The sequence below is a fragment of the Arachis duranensis genome, chromosome 1, assembly GCF_000817695.3.
Source record: "Arachis duranensis cultivar V14167 chromosome 1, aradu.V14167.gnm2.J7QH, whole genome shotgun sequence".
In the NCBI taxonomy this organism is placed as follows: Eukaryota; Viridiplantae; Streptophyta; class Magnoliopsida; order Fabales; family Fabaceae; genus Arachis; species Arachis duranensis.
Genome location: NC_029772.3, coordinates 40629689 through 40647934, shown reverse-complemented (window position 1 = coordinate 40647934; position 18246 = coordinate 40629689). Strand labels below are relative to the sequence as shown.

The window sequence follows — 18246 nt, the reverse complement described above, 5'->3', positions numbered from 1 at the left end:
CATTATTTGTCGCTTTGGATCACCACGAGCAATCGTGAGCGATCAAGACACCCATTTCTGTAACAGGAGATTAACAGGATTACTGAAGAAGCATGTGATCATTCATAAAGTTGCGACTGCCTACCATCCTCAGACTAATGGGCAAGCCGAGGTATCAAACAGAGAGATAAAGTGTATTTTGCAGAAGATAGTCAAACCTCATAGAAGAGACTGGAGCACCAGGCTACAGGATGCACTCTGGGCATACAGAACAGCGTACAAGACACCCATTGGGATGAGCCCTTTCCGCTTGGTTTATGGAAAAGCTTGTCATCTTCCAGTTGAAATAGAGCACCAAGCTTTTTGGGCAGTAAAGGAGTGCAACATGGGAACCGAGAGAGCCGGAGCTGAACGGAAGTTGCAACTACTAGAACTGGAAAGCCTTCGCCTAGAAGCTTATGAGAACTCAAGACTATACAAGGAGAAGATGAAGGCTTTACATGATCAGCACATCAAGAGGAAAGAATTCCAAACTGGAGATTTAGTCCTCCTTTACAAATCTCGACAGAGGCTCATGCCAGGCAAGTTGAGATCAAGATGGGAAGGTCCATACAGAGTAGAGAAATCTGAACCGTACGAAGTTTATCACCTTAGTCACCCTTCCAGCTCCGAACTTATCAAGGTTAATGGACATCGCTTAAAGTTGTACCATGGTGAGAAGATGAAGAAAAACAAGGAGCTTGAGATCTTCCTCTTGGAAGATCCCCACATAGCCAAAGACTGAGCTAGTGGAGCGTCCAACTTACGGACGTTAAAGCAAAGTGCTAGATGGGAGACAACCCACCATGGTATGATCGTTCCTTTCTTTGTTTTCATTTTCACATTCAATAACTTTTCTCTTTCTTAGTACATTTCATGCATCTGCATTTACATGCTAAAAAAAAGCACGCACGCGACGCGACAGCGTCACTGACGCGTCCGCGCACAAGTGCGTTTTGAAGAAAGGGGAATTGAACAGAGAGTCACGCGAGAGTGTGGCTGGAGGCGTGCCTTTAGCACAAATCATCCCACGCGACCGCGTCGTTGATGCGTCTGCGTTAAGTGCGAAAACTGGCCCCCACGCGTCCGCGTCACTCACGCGGCCGCGTGCCATGAAATTCGACGTAACATGGGTGCACGACCGAAAGTTGTGCTAGAGTGGTGCTGGATCGGTGCTGAACGCACAAATTCTTTCCACGTGGACGCATGGCTTGCGTGTCCACGTCATATCCCTCTACTGGCCACTCACGCGAGCGCATGACCCACGCGTTCGCGTCGGCCAGATTTGGCAAAAATAAAAATTCGAACAGAGAGTTGTGCGAGCGTGAGGCTGCCCTCGCGCCAGTAGCATAGCATGTGTCACGCGTCCGCGTGACCGACACGTCTGCGTCGATTCAATTAATGCGCATTCGCGCGAACGCGTCACTCACGCATGCGCGTTGCTTGCGCCTCACAGCTTATCCTAAATTGCCAAATATCTTATCTTTCTCTTCCCCCAATCCTACTTTTTCTTTTCCCTCTATTTCTTTCTCCCCCTTCTTCCTTCTTCCCTCATTCTCACCTTTTACTCTTTCTCTCTCTCACCACCATTATCAAGGTTTTTCTTTTCTTCTTCCCTCTTTACTTTTCTATTCTCCTTCTTTATTTATGTTTTCTTCTTCCTTTCTCTTTCTTTTTACTTTCATTGCATATGTTTTCTTTTTCTTTTTCCTTTTTATTGGTGTTGGAAACTTATTTGGTCATTGTGGATTGTTTCTTAATTATTTGACAATTATATTTTTTAAGGGGTTGCTTGCATGTTTAATTTATTATTTTCATTGAATTATTTACCATGCATGCTATGTGTTTGTGAAAAAGCCCGTATGACGTTATGCACTTTTCTACATTATCATATTCTACTATTCAATGCATGCTTTTCACAAATTCTCTTTACTATTTTATTAATTGAATTTAATTGCCAATACAAACGTGATAGTTTGTTACAAAGTGATGCTTGATCTATGCTACTCATGCCCTTGCCAGCATGCCAATAAACATCTTCCATCTACTTCCCTATCGTGCACTTATTCTATTCCCTTTCTTGATCTTTTCACATGTTGTCATGACCATGTGTTTATTTCATTCATCTTTACCGTGCACTGATTATCACTCACTCAATCCCCTTCCTTGCTTTATCGCTTTGGATTTAACTTACTTTCTCTTTCCTTTTTCAGAATGGCCACCAAGAAAGGCAAAGAGAAAGCTACCCCTAAACTCACCGCAAGGAAAGGAATGAAGAGATCATTAGTGGCAGAGCCTTCTTCAACTGTAGTCAAGCCCTCAACAAAAAGAATTAAAAGGATTATCAAGGTTGATTAAAAGGAAAGAGCCTTCCCAGCAAAGGACACTGCACGATTCCCAAATTGCTACTGTGAGCAGATGTTTCCTATTTTGGCAGCTCGAAATTACAACAATGAACACCTTCTTATCCTTCCGCCTCGTATTGCTGCATTTATTGAGCCATAAATTGCACAAAGACATTGGGGATTCTTACAGAGACAGCCACGATAGGTTAATCTTTCTTGGGTTATTGAGTTCTACTCCAACTTCCACCTGCCAACTCTACAGTCTGTTTATTTACGCCAGAAGCAAGTCCCCATTACAGAAGAGGCCATACAGCAAATCTTAGATCTTCCACCTGCTCTAGAAGGATTGGACGCCTTTCAGAAAGCCGCAATCAAGCGCCAGGTATACACCTTTGACTGGGACGTTGTTCTCAGAGTTATCGCTCGACCTGGCAGCAAATGGATCTTCGGATACCATCGTTCCCGTCCTAAGGGAATCTCAGCTTCCGCACTTACCTTAGAAGCTCACGTATGGGAACAAATTATGTCCCATTACGTCTTTCCGAGTACTTATGAGTCCTCCTTCACCGTGGACATGGCTGTTCTACTATGGTGCATCCTCACAGACCAGCCTCTTAATTTACCAAGACATATCTGGAATGCTATGGAACATGTGCAGATCGCGGGCCACCTACCTTTCCCCGCATTGGTCTCTGATCTTATCTCAGCAGCCAGAGTATCCTACAGAGCTGGAGACACCAAAGCCATTCTTCCACGGGATGATCAGTATGTCCCTAACGGGAGATATCTCAGGCCACAACTTGCCACTACCAGCCAGTCCACAGAGGATGCTGCAGCTCCTCCACCATCTACTAGTCAGCTGCTGCACCAAATACTGAAGCAATTGGACCAACAAGAAAAGAAAGCAAAGCTCCGAGAGTGCCGCTACCACCGCCGTTTCAAACACCTCAAGGAGCCACTTACAGGCAATCACCGACCCGATGACGATCCAGGCACTCCAGACTCCACTTTCTTCACTAGCACAGGGAGCCATGCCCACCTCAACTGTGGAGACACTGCCACCAGCCCACCATTGTTCCTAACAGATGGCACCGAGGACGGTGCAAATCCTTAAGTGTGGGGAGGTCGGTCAGTACCTGACTTCCGGAGGTAATTCTTCTTCCCTAAACACCAATAAATTAGGATAGTTAGTTAGTTTTTTTCTTTCTTTTAGAATATGATAAATTATATAGTAGTAGATTAGTTGCATGCATGTTCTACTTGATTGAAAAGACAATAAGTTTCTTCTAAAACTCTATCTTTGGAACAAAATTTCACTAATTTTAATTAAAACTCTTATGTTAAATTTGCTTGAAGTTGTATTTGGAACATGATTTTTAAAGCTAAAGAACACACAACCTGTGAGAATTGAGCCTTTATGCATGGTAACTTATTTAACCATACTTGTTTTATTCTTGTGTGTTTACTTCTCTATGATTGTAATGTATATTTTGTTCCATCCTATATGTCCAATGTTTGGTATATTTATATGCTGCATATGATTGAGGCCATTAATTGTTTAGTTCACTTATTCAAATTAAGCCTACCTTTTCAATTACCTTTGTCAGCCACTTTGAGCCTTCAAATCCCATTTGTTCTATAATTTACCACATTACTAGCCTTAAACGGAAAAAAATTGTATACCCCTATTTGAATCTTTGATTAGCTTAAGATAGAATTATGTGTACTAATTAAGTATGGGAAATTGTGGGGACAAAGGATAATAAGGGAGTGTATCATCATAATATAATGGGAATTTGGACACTTACTCATGTGAAACTATAAGAATAAAAAAAATCTATGTGCATTGATTAGCTATGTTTATTTTTATGTTATGTGAAAAAAATTTTCAATAAATAAATAAGGGGACAAAAATTACCCCAATGCTGAGTTAAGAATCCAAAGATCAATGCATGCAGGATAAAATTAAAATAAACAGTTGATACATGAGTATGGAATGTGAAAGAGAATTCTGGGGAAGCTAGGTACGAACTCCATAGTTATATAAAATACATAGGTCATGTTAGAGTTTGAGTTAATTAAAGATTCAATTTATAAGCTCACTTAACCATATATGTATCCTTACTTTTACCTTGGCCCCATTACAACCTTGAAAAGACCTCATGATGTTGCATTGGTATATTAAATGCTGTTGATTGATTAGGAAAATAAAAAAATTTAGGGAGCATGATTAGAGAAGGATAGAGTGATTACCCTATACACTGGAGAGATTAGAGTATACATACATCATCAGTGAGGGTTCAATGCTTGAAATTCTATGTCCCCCGCTTTCATGAGCTACCTTCTTGCATTTTTATCTGTTCTTACTGAATGAGAATTGAATTAGTGGAACTTGATTTGTAATGGTTTGAAGAGCTTATTTATTCTTGATCAAGTGGGTAAGAATCATATAGTTGCATTCACATGTATAGGTTGCATTGCATTGCATGAGTTTTACATCTTCCTACTCATTTATTCTATCTCCTTCAACTAAGCATGAGGACATGTTAATGTTTAAGTGTGGGGAGCTTGATAAACCACTATTTTATGGTTTACAATGTGTTTAATTGTGTGGTTTTATCATGGTCTTTACCCGCTTATTCATATAATTAGCATGTATTTATATTTCCTTCCTAAAATTATTACATGATTGAAAGCTTACTTCCTGGAGACCTTTAAGAAGGTATTTTAATCCCCCTTTATTCCATTCGATGCCGTGATCTGTGTGTTAAGTGTTTCAAGCTTTATAGGGCATGAATGAGTGAGAGATTGGGAAGGAAGCTTACAAAAATAGATGGAATACAAGAAATTGAGGAGATGACCAGCGAGAAGTGACGTGTACGCGTCAGCAACGCGACCGCGCAGAAGAGAGGAATTCGCAGTGACGCGCCCGCATGAGTGACGCGGACGCACGGATTGGAAAAGCAAAAGCGACGCGGAGGCATGGACGACGCGCCCGCATGGAAAAGCAAAACGCCGAATGACGCGTCCGTGTGACGTGCGTGATCTGCAGAATTTCAAAAGTCGCTGGCAGAGTTTCTGGGCCGGATTTTAACCCAGTTTTCGGCCCGGAATTACGGACTAGAGTCAGGGAACATGCAGAAACGAGAGACATAAATTCATTCTGCACAATTTTTAGTTTTAGATCGGGATTTACTCCTCCCCTAGGTTTTTCAATCACTTGACATTTAATTAGGATTTTTGGAAGATTTTTCTTTTTAGCTTTTGAGAAGAGGCCACCTCCGATACTAGTCATTATACTTTGCTATTTGCTTTTATACTTATTCTTCCATGTTCTTAATCTCCCCAGAGTTGACATTGGCTTATTTTTGCAAGTTATTAATATAGACTATTTTTATTTTTAATTGATCCTTTTCATTATTATTTATCATGTCTCTTTTTAATTTCCTTTCCTATGTTATGAGTTCTACATTCACAATGAGCGAGTAGTTCCTTTACTTGATGGGGAGTTGATTGAAAGGAACCCTTGAGTTGAGGTACTTAAAGGAGAAATTGTAATTGGGCTCATTGTTGGAATGCCCTCTAGTCACTGACACAAATCCTTTTCAATGAGCGGATTGGGACTTGTGAATAGAAATAGCAATCCAACTTGTTTGACTCTCCCTTACCTAGTAAGGGGTAACTAAACAGAGCAATCTTCAATTATCAATTAATCTTGAGAGTACTTCAACAAGAATAGGGCTTCCAACTAATCTACTCCCAGTCAAGGCTTTTATTTAGAATTAATTAAATTCTCTATTTTAGTTTCCTGTTATTCAACTCAACCATTTTTGAAAACATCTGATTGATAAAATAGCACATCTCTCTGCAACTCATTGGGAGACGACCTGGGACTCATACTCCCAGTATTTTAATTTAAATTTTGTGATAACCCTTCTAAATTGATAAGCGGATTTTCAGTTGGTTAAGGACTGTACTTGCAATGCATTTTTATTAATAATTTCTTAACCCGCCAATTTCTGTCACGTCAACAACGCCTACAAGATTGACCTACCAGGTGAGTATAATGTCTCTGCTACTTTCAATGTTTCTGATCTCTCTCCTTTTGATATGGACACAGATTCGAGGATGAATCTTTTTGAGGAAGGAGGGAATGATACATGCTCGGAAAGACAACAGGAGCATTCTAAGACAAAAGGGCAGAATGGAAATTTCACACTTCCAGAAGGCCCCATCACTAGAGCACGTGCAAAGAAGCTCAAGGAGAGGTTTGGAAAGTGCAAAGAAGCTCAAGGAGAGTTTTGAAAACCTGGCAGCGCTTGTGCATATGGAGTTACATCAAGTTCTAACCAAGGAAGAATGGGCAAGGCCCATTAGGCTAAGTCAGGATAGCAAGAAGCCCAATAATGCTTTCCGAATTCAGTGGGAGGCATAATTTATTTTTAAATTTTGAAATTCTAGACTCTTGTTTTACTTTGTTATGTGGTCAAAAGTTTGTTAGAAGACTTATCTTAAATCTGTTATGCTTAGTAGTATTTTTAGGGATTTTAAATTTAAATCAAATCTGATCTAATCCAATAAGATCAAATCTGATTTAAATTAGTTATCTTATCTTTTAGTTAATTGTTAGGTGCCTATTTAAACACCTTTGGTGAGACAATTTACATAACTTTGATGAATAAATTTCAGTTGCTTTTAAGCACTTTTTATTGTGTGAGAAATGAGGTGAGTGATTTGCTTCACTTATTGCATGAGGAAGATTGGAGGATCCAACACTAAGGTGATCTGCGTGGTGGCTTCTTTCAGTTTTCGCCCCTCTGATCTAGGTTGTCAAGGACAAGTTCTTTGAAGGTCTAGTAGGGAATCCTTTTCGGTGACTTAAGTTGCTAAGAACAGGTATCTTAGAGGTCTATTAGAAAAATCCCCTTATCTATCCCTCTTTGTTTGTTTTTTTTTTTTACTTATCATTTTTATTGCATAGAGCATTTTTCAGCTTCTTTTTTTAATTTTTATAATTTATATATATTTATTTTTTTATAAGTGCACGTGTATGTTTATTTTTTTTTCAAATTATTATTCTATATCCGTATATTTTTTGTATCATTGGATTTTTCTTTCAATAATATATATAATGCATTTTATTTTTCATTCTTTTAAAAATTTTGTTCTTGTACTCTAAAAATACGTATTAAGATTATAAATTAAAAAAATTTTCAATGCATTTATTAAAAAAAATTCTAACTTTCTATTATAAAGATTTTATCATGTCCCTTAAAAACACATGCTAGCTAAATGGCTAAATCTTTTTTTAATAATACTTATGTTTGCATATTTTAATAAATTATTATGCATGCTGAATTTATTTTTTTTCATGATAAATTATATATTTATTCCTCTCCGTAGAAAATATTAAATGGAAATATAGGGAGACATAAAGAGAGGGAGTATATCAATAATATAAGTCTATAACTTATTAATAAATATAAATTATATATTAAACGAAGTTACATGTAACATAACGAAGCTCGTTAATGGCTATACATACACCCATGATCCATCCACGAATTAAACTGTTGGATCGAACAACAATAATAATAATGCACTGCTTAACCAATGTAATAGAAAATTTATGTATCGTAATAACTGTTGATGTATATGTGTGTGTATAAGGAGTCAATTCAGTTAGATCTATCACGATCATGCTGGTTGATGATTTGCTGTCATAATATAAGAGACCAATATATTTCTGGACTGGAAGAATTGAACGACACTTTGTAATGCATAACAGGTAAGTATTAAGTACCCAAGACTTTTGTACAGAATGCCTCTTGGGATGTTTATTTTGATGAATCTATTTTGATGTTCACATATAGCACGTGTAATAAAAAAACAGATAAAAAAAACAAGGTTAATTATTCTGTTGGTTTTTATCGTTTCGTAAAATTTTTAATTAGGTTTTTATACTTTTTTCTTTTTAATTGGGTCTCTGTACTAAATGTTTTTTTTTTTCAATTAAGTCTCTCTTAATAGTAATTGGCTTAATCTTATAGGGACCTAATTAAAAAAAAATTGGTATAAAGACTTAAATAAAAGAAAAAAAATGTAGGGACCTAATTAAAAAAAATTTGGTCTAAGAATTCAATTAAAAGAAAAAAAATATAAAAACCTAATTAAAAATTTTGCAAAATTATAGGAACTAACAGAATAACTAAACCAAAAAATAATAAGCCGATACAATTTTGCATATATAGCATATGTAATAAAAATTTAGAACTTGTTATGTGAAAATATCATTTCAAGTCTTCTTTATTACTATTATGAGGATTCTATTTATAAATGATTCATAATTAAGGATATTTTTGAATACTGTTTTTGAGATAGAAATAACGAAACTAAGACGAAATTTTACTTAGCTATCTATAGTAATATATAATGGTAAAATTTGTTTTAGTGTCTAGAACCTTTTTTTATTTTTATCTTTTTTAATAGCCTACTCCAGTATACGTTAATTATTTTACATTACAGAATTTTTACTGTCTCATTTTCATTCACGTTCACTCTTATCTCATAAATTCACATGACTTTTATAATTATCTCTTTCTTCTCTTATTCTCTCTCAATTCACATTATTATTACTGCATAATAGAAAAATTTTCTTCGTTTCTCATCCATTTTCTCATGCATCATTCTTACTTCATCTAAATATAACGTAAAACGTAATATAATTTGTTTTTCATCATTAAATAAAAGTGTAAAAATATATTTATATGTTTGTTTTGATTAATTAGATTAATTACAGTTGACAGAATACCAATGAAAGATTCACGTGGGAGTGGTCGATCGACTTGGCAATATTATGCCAGGCGACGAAGACAAAATATGAGTGAAAAATAGAGGCAGCAACACCTCATCAGAAGGCATATGCTAGTTACCGAAAAAGTAGTAGACGAGGAAAATAAATTGATACATCGAGTGGTACAACTAATATGACAACACCATTAGAAGATATCACAAATATGTCCCTCATCAATATTCTATGTCAGGTACTCTAAATTATATCTTCCATTAATAAATTTATGTTGTTAGTATATCATTTAATATGAATTATTTTTTACAATATATCTATATTATTGTACTTTTAGTACCATCTATATATAATTTATCTCCCGTATGTACTCTTAAATTATCAAATTACATTATTTTTCATGCTAATAATAAATTTTTTAAATATTCAAATACTCATAATAACAGTGGAGTTGGTTTAGGTAACAGACCAAATGGTCCAAATATCGGTAAGAATTCTGTCAATTTATTTAAGTAATAATAATATATTTTTCTTAGGTTTTGATTCGATAAACCTTCCATAATTGTCCTAAATAATATTATTATAGATATCTATAACAATCTATAACAATATATAAAGCGAATAGGAGAGTTTGGTATCCAAACCTGTTTTTCTATTTTACCCTTATTTTTATTAAACTAAAACTATTCAGTTTTGTAAATTCTTTGTTAACCCACAAGAGATACGTAACTTCTCCACTTTTAATCTTGAAAGGAATTAAAATCAAACTGCTCAATTCTTACTCTCAAATTTTTTTATTTTTTTAATAAAAAAATTAGCTTTATCCCATAATAGAATTTAAAACTGATTCATTTTATTTCAGATAAAACAAAACTTAACATGTATATAAAAAAATGATATTAAAATTACGTATGTTAAGAGTAGTACCAAAAAGAAAAAGAAACATTAACTTTTATTATAGTACTTGAATTTACTTATTATAGTACTTGAATTTAAAATAATTTTTTTGTGTATATTTAATAAAAAAATTACGTATAAAAGAGTACTTCTTAATCAAATCTATACTAATATATATAATGAGCTGTACTAATATATAATAGGGATAGAAAAATTTGATATCCAATTTTTTCTTTCTATTTTACTCATGTTTCTTTTTTGTTAAACACTGAATTCAATATAACAAATTATTACTACGTCTTCCATTTTTTTATATCTTTTTTTTTATCAAAAAGAGAATTTATCCCACGACAGAGTATCAAATAGATTCACTTTCAACCCACGACATATTTTAAAACTACTACTACTACGTGCTCAGTTTAAAAACTGACTCATTTTCAATAAAAAAACTGTTCCACCTTAACCCACAAGAGAATTAGATTACTCTTTCACTTTCAAACGTGGTCTGGGAAACATTTTTTTTCTCTGCATCTTTCTCTCTTTTTGACAAATAGAAATGAAAACTTCACGACATCAACAATCACGTCAACGTCAACCCACTTAAATAGAATATGTCAGGCAAAAAAGACAGAATATGATCGAAGAACAAAGACAACAACATCTAGCTAGATGACGTGTAACTTATCGAAAAAAATAAGTTGTCATATCAACTAATTCCAACTCCAATGCCGTACCTGATTAACAACAATAAAGTAAATATTACAATATTAATGACAGTGACAATTGCATTGATGATACATATTTTTACTTTATTGTTATTACCTAGACGTGAAATTGAATCAGGTTCGTTCACTTAAAATTTATTCTATTGGTTGGGGAGGTATAGTTAAAGTAGACAAGACTCTGTTATGGAAGATGATAAAAAGAGAAATACTGGATCAAAAGAATCACAGATAATGCAATAAACTTTTAGTATATAATAAATAAAACCATCTATTTTGACCTATATACCAATTATATTAAAAGTTTAACATTTTTTTTTCAGTCATGAACTCAGAAGAACACAACTAACTCATTTCGGTACAAAACAATATCATTACAGGTAATTGTTATTAAAAAAAATTACCTAACAAATCAGATGTGATATCATTTAATTTACACTTTGTTAATAATAACTCATGAATTATAATCATTCTTTTTGACCTTTCAAAAAATTCAATGCAAAATAAGATATCTTAATTCTACAAGTTTAAATTGAATTTTTCTCTATAATAAGGAATCAATTTGATTGAATATACCTGAAGTGTTTATATAATTATTTTTATGGTAAAAAAATTTGACAGTTTTTCAAGACAAAAGAAGTGATTGATAAGGAGATGTATAATGAATTATGAAAGATTTTTTTCAGGTACATCATCTTTATATTCTCCTTTTTTTATTAATTATCTTATAGTTTGATATTTAAAAAAAATAAGCATATTTATTTCTTCTGTCTTTTGACTATTTGTAGGAAAATAAAGGCCTCTTCAGATTCAGATCCATAAATTGGCCTACCACTTAAAAAGGATGAAGATAAACATGAATATCCATAATATTTACGCATAATTAACCTTTTGAAATAAGCAACATGCATTTTGGTTTATATATACTCTTTTTAAATTAGGATAACATTTTTGTCATTATTTTATGAACCATATCTATTTCTGATAACATATATATATATCTTTATTGTGTGCGTTTATAATTTAGCAATTTAAGTATTTTTTATAGTAATTTTAATTTCAACCAAACTATCATATAAATAATACTATGTTAAATTTTAAATAATGAAAAAAATTTATCTGACAAATTTAAAAGGTGAATAATATATTAATAAAAAGATACAATTAATTTTTTAAAAAACAATAGAAAAGCGGCTGAACTGCACTAGTTATAATAAAGAGTAAAGACATAAATAAAGAGATAAATATTTGGTTATCTAAAATAAAAATATTTGCCTATATATCTCTGTTTCTATATTTCTCTCTTAGAAATAGAAATACAATTTGAGTATTTATTGATCGAAATTTTGATCATATTTTGATTTTACTGACCTACTGATCTGTTTTATATATTAAAAAGTTAATAGTTTTATTACTTCTATAATTTTATTAAATTTTTAATCAAATTTTTGTCTTACAAAAATGTAGTTTACAACCTTTGTTTCGGTGAGAGGATTTAAATGATTTATTGATAATTGTATATTTTATCATAAAATACATTGTAATAATTAATGAATAATATTGTCTAAAAATAATTAGTATATATGATATACAGTTAAAATTTTTAAATAATATATATTGTCACTTATTTTGGATTAGTTACCTCGTATGATGGAGATTAAAGATAAGGATAATTATTTTAGAATATTTATACATATTCAAATTTTAAACTCAAATATTTAAAAAAAAATCAAAAGAGAATTGGAAGCTAAGAAATTTGATTTGAAGATAAGATTTAAAAATATATTATTTTACATAATTTGGAGAACAAACATAAGACTTATTTTCAATCATATATACGAGGAAGGATGGTTCTCGTACCATTTAGATTATTTTGTTAATTTTCTTTACGGTATTTGAAATAATGTAATTTTTTTAGATCCTATTTAGTAACTTTTGATATTTTAGTCCCTAATTTATCGATTGCATTGTTTATGTTTCCGACTTTGTTAAAATTGTATTAGGGTCGTCTCTCCTCACATTTTTGAGCAAATTAACTGCCGTCGGCAGTGATATGGCGCTGAGATGCCATGCTGGTGTATATAACGGCTAGCTGAGGTGGCAATTGAAACTGTTTGACCCAATATAGTTCATGTACTTAATTTTAACCCTAATTTCTAGCATGGCATCATTATCTCTCTTCATCTTCTTGTCTCTGCTCAGCAACGTTCTTCTACTGCTTCGTTGTTGGTACTCTTTGAACTAAAATAAAAATCATGATTGGATGTGCAAGCCAGGGTCAAGGAAGCTCTACACGATCAACAACGAGAACTCGGAGTCGGAGTAGACCGTCACGGGTGCCAGAGTGCTGTGGGTGCGGCTGCCGGCCGTGCTTCGGTGGTCTGAAACAAATACCAACCCAGATAAGCCATTCTTTGGTTGTCTAAATTACAATGTGAGCTTTTGGTAAGAAAAATTATATAGTGATTTTCTGTTCTTTACTCCTTATCATATCTCATACACAGACTAGGAGCAAAACATGGTGTGGATTTTTTCTCTGAGCTGATTATGTAGTAGAAGAAGAAAAACGTAAAGGAAGACTGGATGCAACTGCATATGACAATAAGCAAGTGAAAGTCAATTTAGCCTAGAGGATTTGAAAATTGGAAGTTGAAGTGAAGACCCAAAAATGTATAATAAAATTCTTAGGCATAGTGGTCTTTTCACTGTAGTTGTTGTATTGATTATGACTTTGAAGTTCTGACAATGTTGTATGTAATGTGTTCATGGATGAATGAAAGTAAGAGTTGCTTTTTTTCTTAAGTAATATGTCCTATTTTTAATAGACTAGTTATCATGAAGAAAAATAATTACAGATCATCTGACATCATAATAGCAGAATGCATAATGTATAATTACAAAAGTAGCAAACATAAACATGTTTGAGTACCAAACATTAAAGGAAGAAAAGAAGTGCCACAGCAAAGATATCAAGTCTGGCAACACAAAAGTTTCACCTATTGTCCTAAACAAAGCAACTATCTATTAATTGACTTTAACAAAACAAAGAAGTACTGTCCTAAACACCCTGATGTGGAAAGTAGCATTGCGTCAAAGTCATCAATTGTTCTTTTTCCTTGGTGCTTGGAAACCGAGAGTTGGAACAAACTTCAAAAAACTATCCAATCTTGAAGATGTTGCCACATTGGCTCCTTGCATTGGATCCAAACTAATGGATTGAGGTGGTGGTGAGCTCCTCCTTTTGGTATGCAACTTCTCTGGCCTTGATGGTGCAGGTGCAGCAGCTCCTACTATGTCCTACAACAGAAAACAGTTCAACCCATGAGCCCAGTGCACAAAAAAAATATATTTTGTTATATTGTTACAACAAGAAGTTTATTACCTGTGATCCTTCATAGTTTGGTTGTGATATCTCAATCTCCATAGTAGGAGGATTATCAACAAGTGCAGCAGCAGTATTAGGTTGAAGGCCAGCCCTAGAAGTAGAAGCAGTAGCATTGGATTTGGCTTTATTTGCAGCTGCAACACCAGCAGCTACTTTATCCAGTCTCTTCTTTGAGCACCCTCTCTTAGTATGCCATTTTACCCCACAATACCTACATGTGAATAGCTTCAAATGCCTTTTCAATCTTTCACTTGGTTTGGCTTTCTTGTTACCACCGTTACCTTCATCAGCATCCTTTCTCCCTTTCTTTGTCAGATCTCCAGGCCTCCTCCTAATGTTAGGGGGCCTGTGGCTGAGTGTACACAGATTTCTCCCACAATGATTGGCTAGGAAGAGGGTTAATGTGATGGGCATAAGTCTTGTTGTATGCCTCCATAGTACACAATTGGTGACAATCAAGCGCAGCACAGGCATGAACACATGGAATGCCTACAGTTAGTTACACAAATGTAGAGTGAGATAATCTTCAAAGCACACAAATATTGATAATTAAGTTAAAGAGATTGATAAAGGTCACCAAGTAAGATCCAGAATTGGAAAGTGCATAGTCTTTTTTCAAGATCCACCACCATGTTTGTTGGATGGCCATGAACCTCAAATTTTTCATAGTCTTCATCACCAGTCCAGATAGGCATCCAGTTCTTTGATTCCTTTCTGATTTTATCTAGGCGAATTTGAATTATAGGGGGGAGTATGCCAACATGATTTGCCAATCTTACCTTATTCTTTGCAATAGTTCTCATGACAAGCATCCTCACCTCCTCAAGTAATGTGATGATGGGTTTGCTTCTGGCCTCTTTGATTCTTGCATTGAAAATCTCACAGGCGTTATTGCAAATGTTGTCCAGTTTTGCCTTATGGCTGAACTGGGACTTTGTCCATGACTCTCTAGGCCATTTTGTTGAGATATGCCCAAGCCTCTTCGTTCGCCCTCTTAATCTTGTTCAAATTATCAATGAAATTCTGGAATGTTGTTGTTCTAGCACATTCCCAAAGCAGTCCCCTCAACTCAAGGTCCTTCCATTATTTGTTGAAGTTTCTCCAGAGGTGCCAAAACAGAAACAATGATGAACTCTTGGCATCACCTCCTGGACAGCATGAACTAAACCTTCCAAATATTGTTACACCATGTTTCAGAACTGGACTGACCCGTACACACTTTTATCGTGCTACAAAATAGTCCCTGAGTTTACATTAATGACCTAAATTTAGTTCCTAACTTCAAATTTTAATACAATGTAGTCCCTTAAATTTCGTGTAAAATGCACGATTTAGCCTAGGTATAAACTGAGGTTTGGACTTCATCTTTGATTTAGCCTAGGTGCTAACTGTGCATATCAACACCCAACCCCATGCATACAAAATCCAGAGGACATATATACGATACAAGTGTAACAACCATTCTTCCAAGACAAAGACAAAACATCAGAGAGTCATAGATTGTTAAAAGCATAGGAAAATTAGCATTACCTTCTGCACATCAAAAAGCACCATCCGTTATCCTTGTAGTCTCCAAGATCAGCATAAAATAGCTCCAGGAACCATTTTGAAGTGTCTGTATTCTCTATTTCAACTATAGCTCAGGAAATCGTATAAATGTGATGATTGGCATCTTGTGCCACAGTAGCCAATATCTGACCTCCAAATTAAGTTTTCAGAAATGCCCCATCAAGGCCAATCATAGGACGACAACCTGCCTTGAATCCTATCTTGCAACCATGCAAATAGACATACATCTTATCAAATATGACCTCTCCATCTGGTTGAGAAGTGACACAAATCTGCACCGTAGATCTAGGATTCATCTTCAGTAAAGTTTCAGCATAGTCCCTTAACATCACATATTGTGCCTTCTCATCCCCATATATTACATTCCTTGCATTTGCCAATACCATTGCAATGGAATTTCTATCCAGCATAAGATCACAATTTGTCTTGAAGTATACAGTAGCCTCGCATTGCTTGAAATTGAGGTATTTCCTTACCTTTTTCACTAATTTACTAGCCAGCCAAGCCCTATTAGCAGCCCTATTGGTGTTCTCCCTCGCACAAGTATGATCGTTGTTGAAAGTTTTGATTTGCCAACATGAGTCGTCACAGTCCCTTGAGGCATACACAACCCAGGAACAGTCTTTCACCTTGCACACAGCCCTGCATCTAATATTGTCATTTTTCTTGAACTTAATTCTCCTCCCCTCTTGGATAGTATACTCTCTTACAACCTCTTTGAATTCATACTTGGTGTTGAATTTCATCCCCACTTGGAGTTTCAGCTTACTGAATTTTGCACCATTTCTAAATATTGAGAATTCATCTGAGTCCTCATCAGATTGCAGCTCATCCTCAGAATTTGGAGGAGTCTTCATCTCCTCTGAGTGCCAAAAGTTAACACTATAAGACTTTGGATGTTTTATCTGAGCATTTTTACTGGCCCCACATGCGTAAAGATGTTGAGAAATTTTGTGCTAAATGCATTGCATGTAAACAAGCTAAATCTAAGTCTTTACCACATGGTTTGTATACTCCTTTACCTGTTCCTGTGCATCCATGGGTTGATATTTCTATGGATTTTGTTCTTGGTTTGCCTAGATCTAGAAGAGGTCGAGATAGCATTTTTGTTGTGGTAGATAGATTTAGTAAAATGGCTCATTTCATTGCTTGCCATAAAACTGATGATGCCATACATATTGCTGACCTATTCTTTCGAGAAGTTGTGTGTTTACATGGTGTTCCCCAAACTATTGTTTCTGATCGTGATGTCAAATTCTTAAGTCACTTTTGGAAAGTTTTGTGGAGTAAGCTGGGAACAAAATTGTTCTACTCTACTACTTGTCACCCTCAAACTGATGGTCAAACTAAAGTCGTTAATCGAACATTGGGAACCTTACTGCGTGCTGTTGTTGGTAAGAATTTGAAAACCTGGGAACATTGTTTACCTTCTATTGAGTTTGCTTATAACAGGACAATCCATTCTTCCACTGGTTTTTCACCATTTGAACTTGTCTATGGTTTTAATCCTTTCACTGTCTTAGATTTAATGCCTTTACCTTTGAGTGATATTATTAGTTTAGATGGAGCTAGCAAGGCTGAGAAAGTTAAAGCAATACATGCAAAGGCTCGTGACCTAATTGAGAGGAAGAACAAAACCACGGCTGAAAGGGTTAACAAAAAGCGAAAGCATATAGTCTTCGAACTAGGAGATTGGGTTTGGGTACATTTGAGGAAGGAGAGATTTTCTGCTCAGAGGAAGACTAAACTTGATGTTAGAGGGGATGGCCCATTCCAAGTGCTTGAGAAGATCAATGACAACTGATAAACCACTATTTTATGGTTTACAATGTGTTTAATTGTGTGGTTTTATCATGGTCTTTACCCGCTTATTCATATAATTAGCATGCATTTATATTTCCTTCCTAAAATTATTACATGATTGAAAGCTTACTTCCTGGAGACCTTTAAGTAGGTATTTTAATCCCCCTTTCTTCCATTCGGTGCCGTGATCTGTGTGTTAAATGTTTCAGGCTTTATAGGGCATGAATGAGTGAGAGATTGGGAAGGAAGCTTGCAAAAATAGAAGGAATACAAGAAATTGAGGAGATGACCAGTGAGAAGTGACGCATAGGCGTCAGCGACGCGACCGTGCGGAAGAGAGAAATTCGCAGTGACGCGCCCACATGAGTGACGTGGACGCACGGATTGGAAAAGTAGAAGCGACGCGGAGGCATGGACGATACGCCCGCATGGAAAAGCAAAACACCGAATGACGCGTCTGCGTGAATGACGCATTCGCGTAACGTGCGTGATCTGCAGAATTTCAAAAGTCACTGGCAGAGTTTTTGGGCCGAATTTCAACGCAGTTTTTGGCCTGAAATTACAGACTAGAGTCAGGGAACATGCAGAAACGAGAGACATAAATTTATTATGCACAATTTTTAGTTTTAGATCGGGATTTACTCCTCCCCTAGGTTTTTCGATCACTTGACATTTAATTAGGATTTTTGGAAGACTTTGCTT

The 18246-nt window shown here is 35.0% G+C and overlaps 1 pseudogene; it reads left to right on the top strand.

Moving 5' to 3' along the window:
- The window catches only part of LOC107486931 (uncharacterized), a 27871-nt pseudogene extending 10326 nt beyond the window's left edge, over positions 1 to 17545 (top strand).
- Positions 17546 to 18246: the final 701 nt, after the last annotated feature.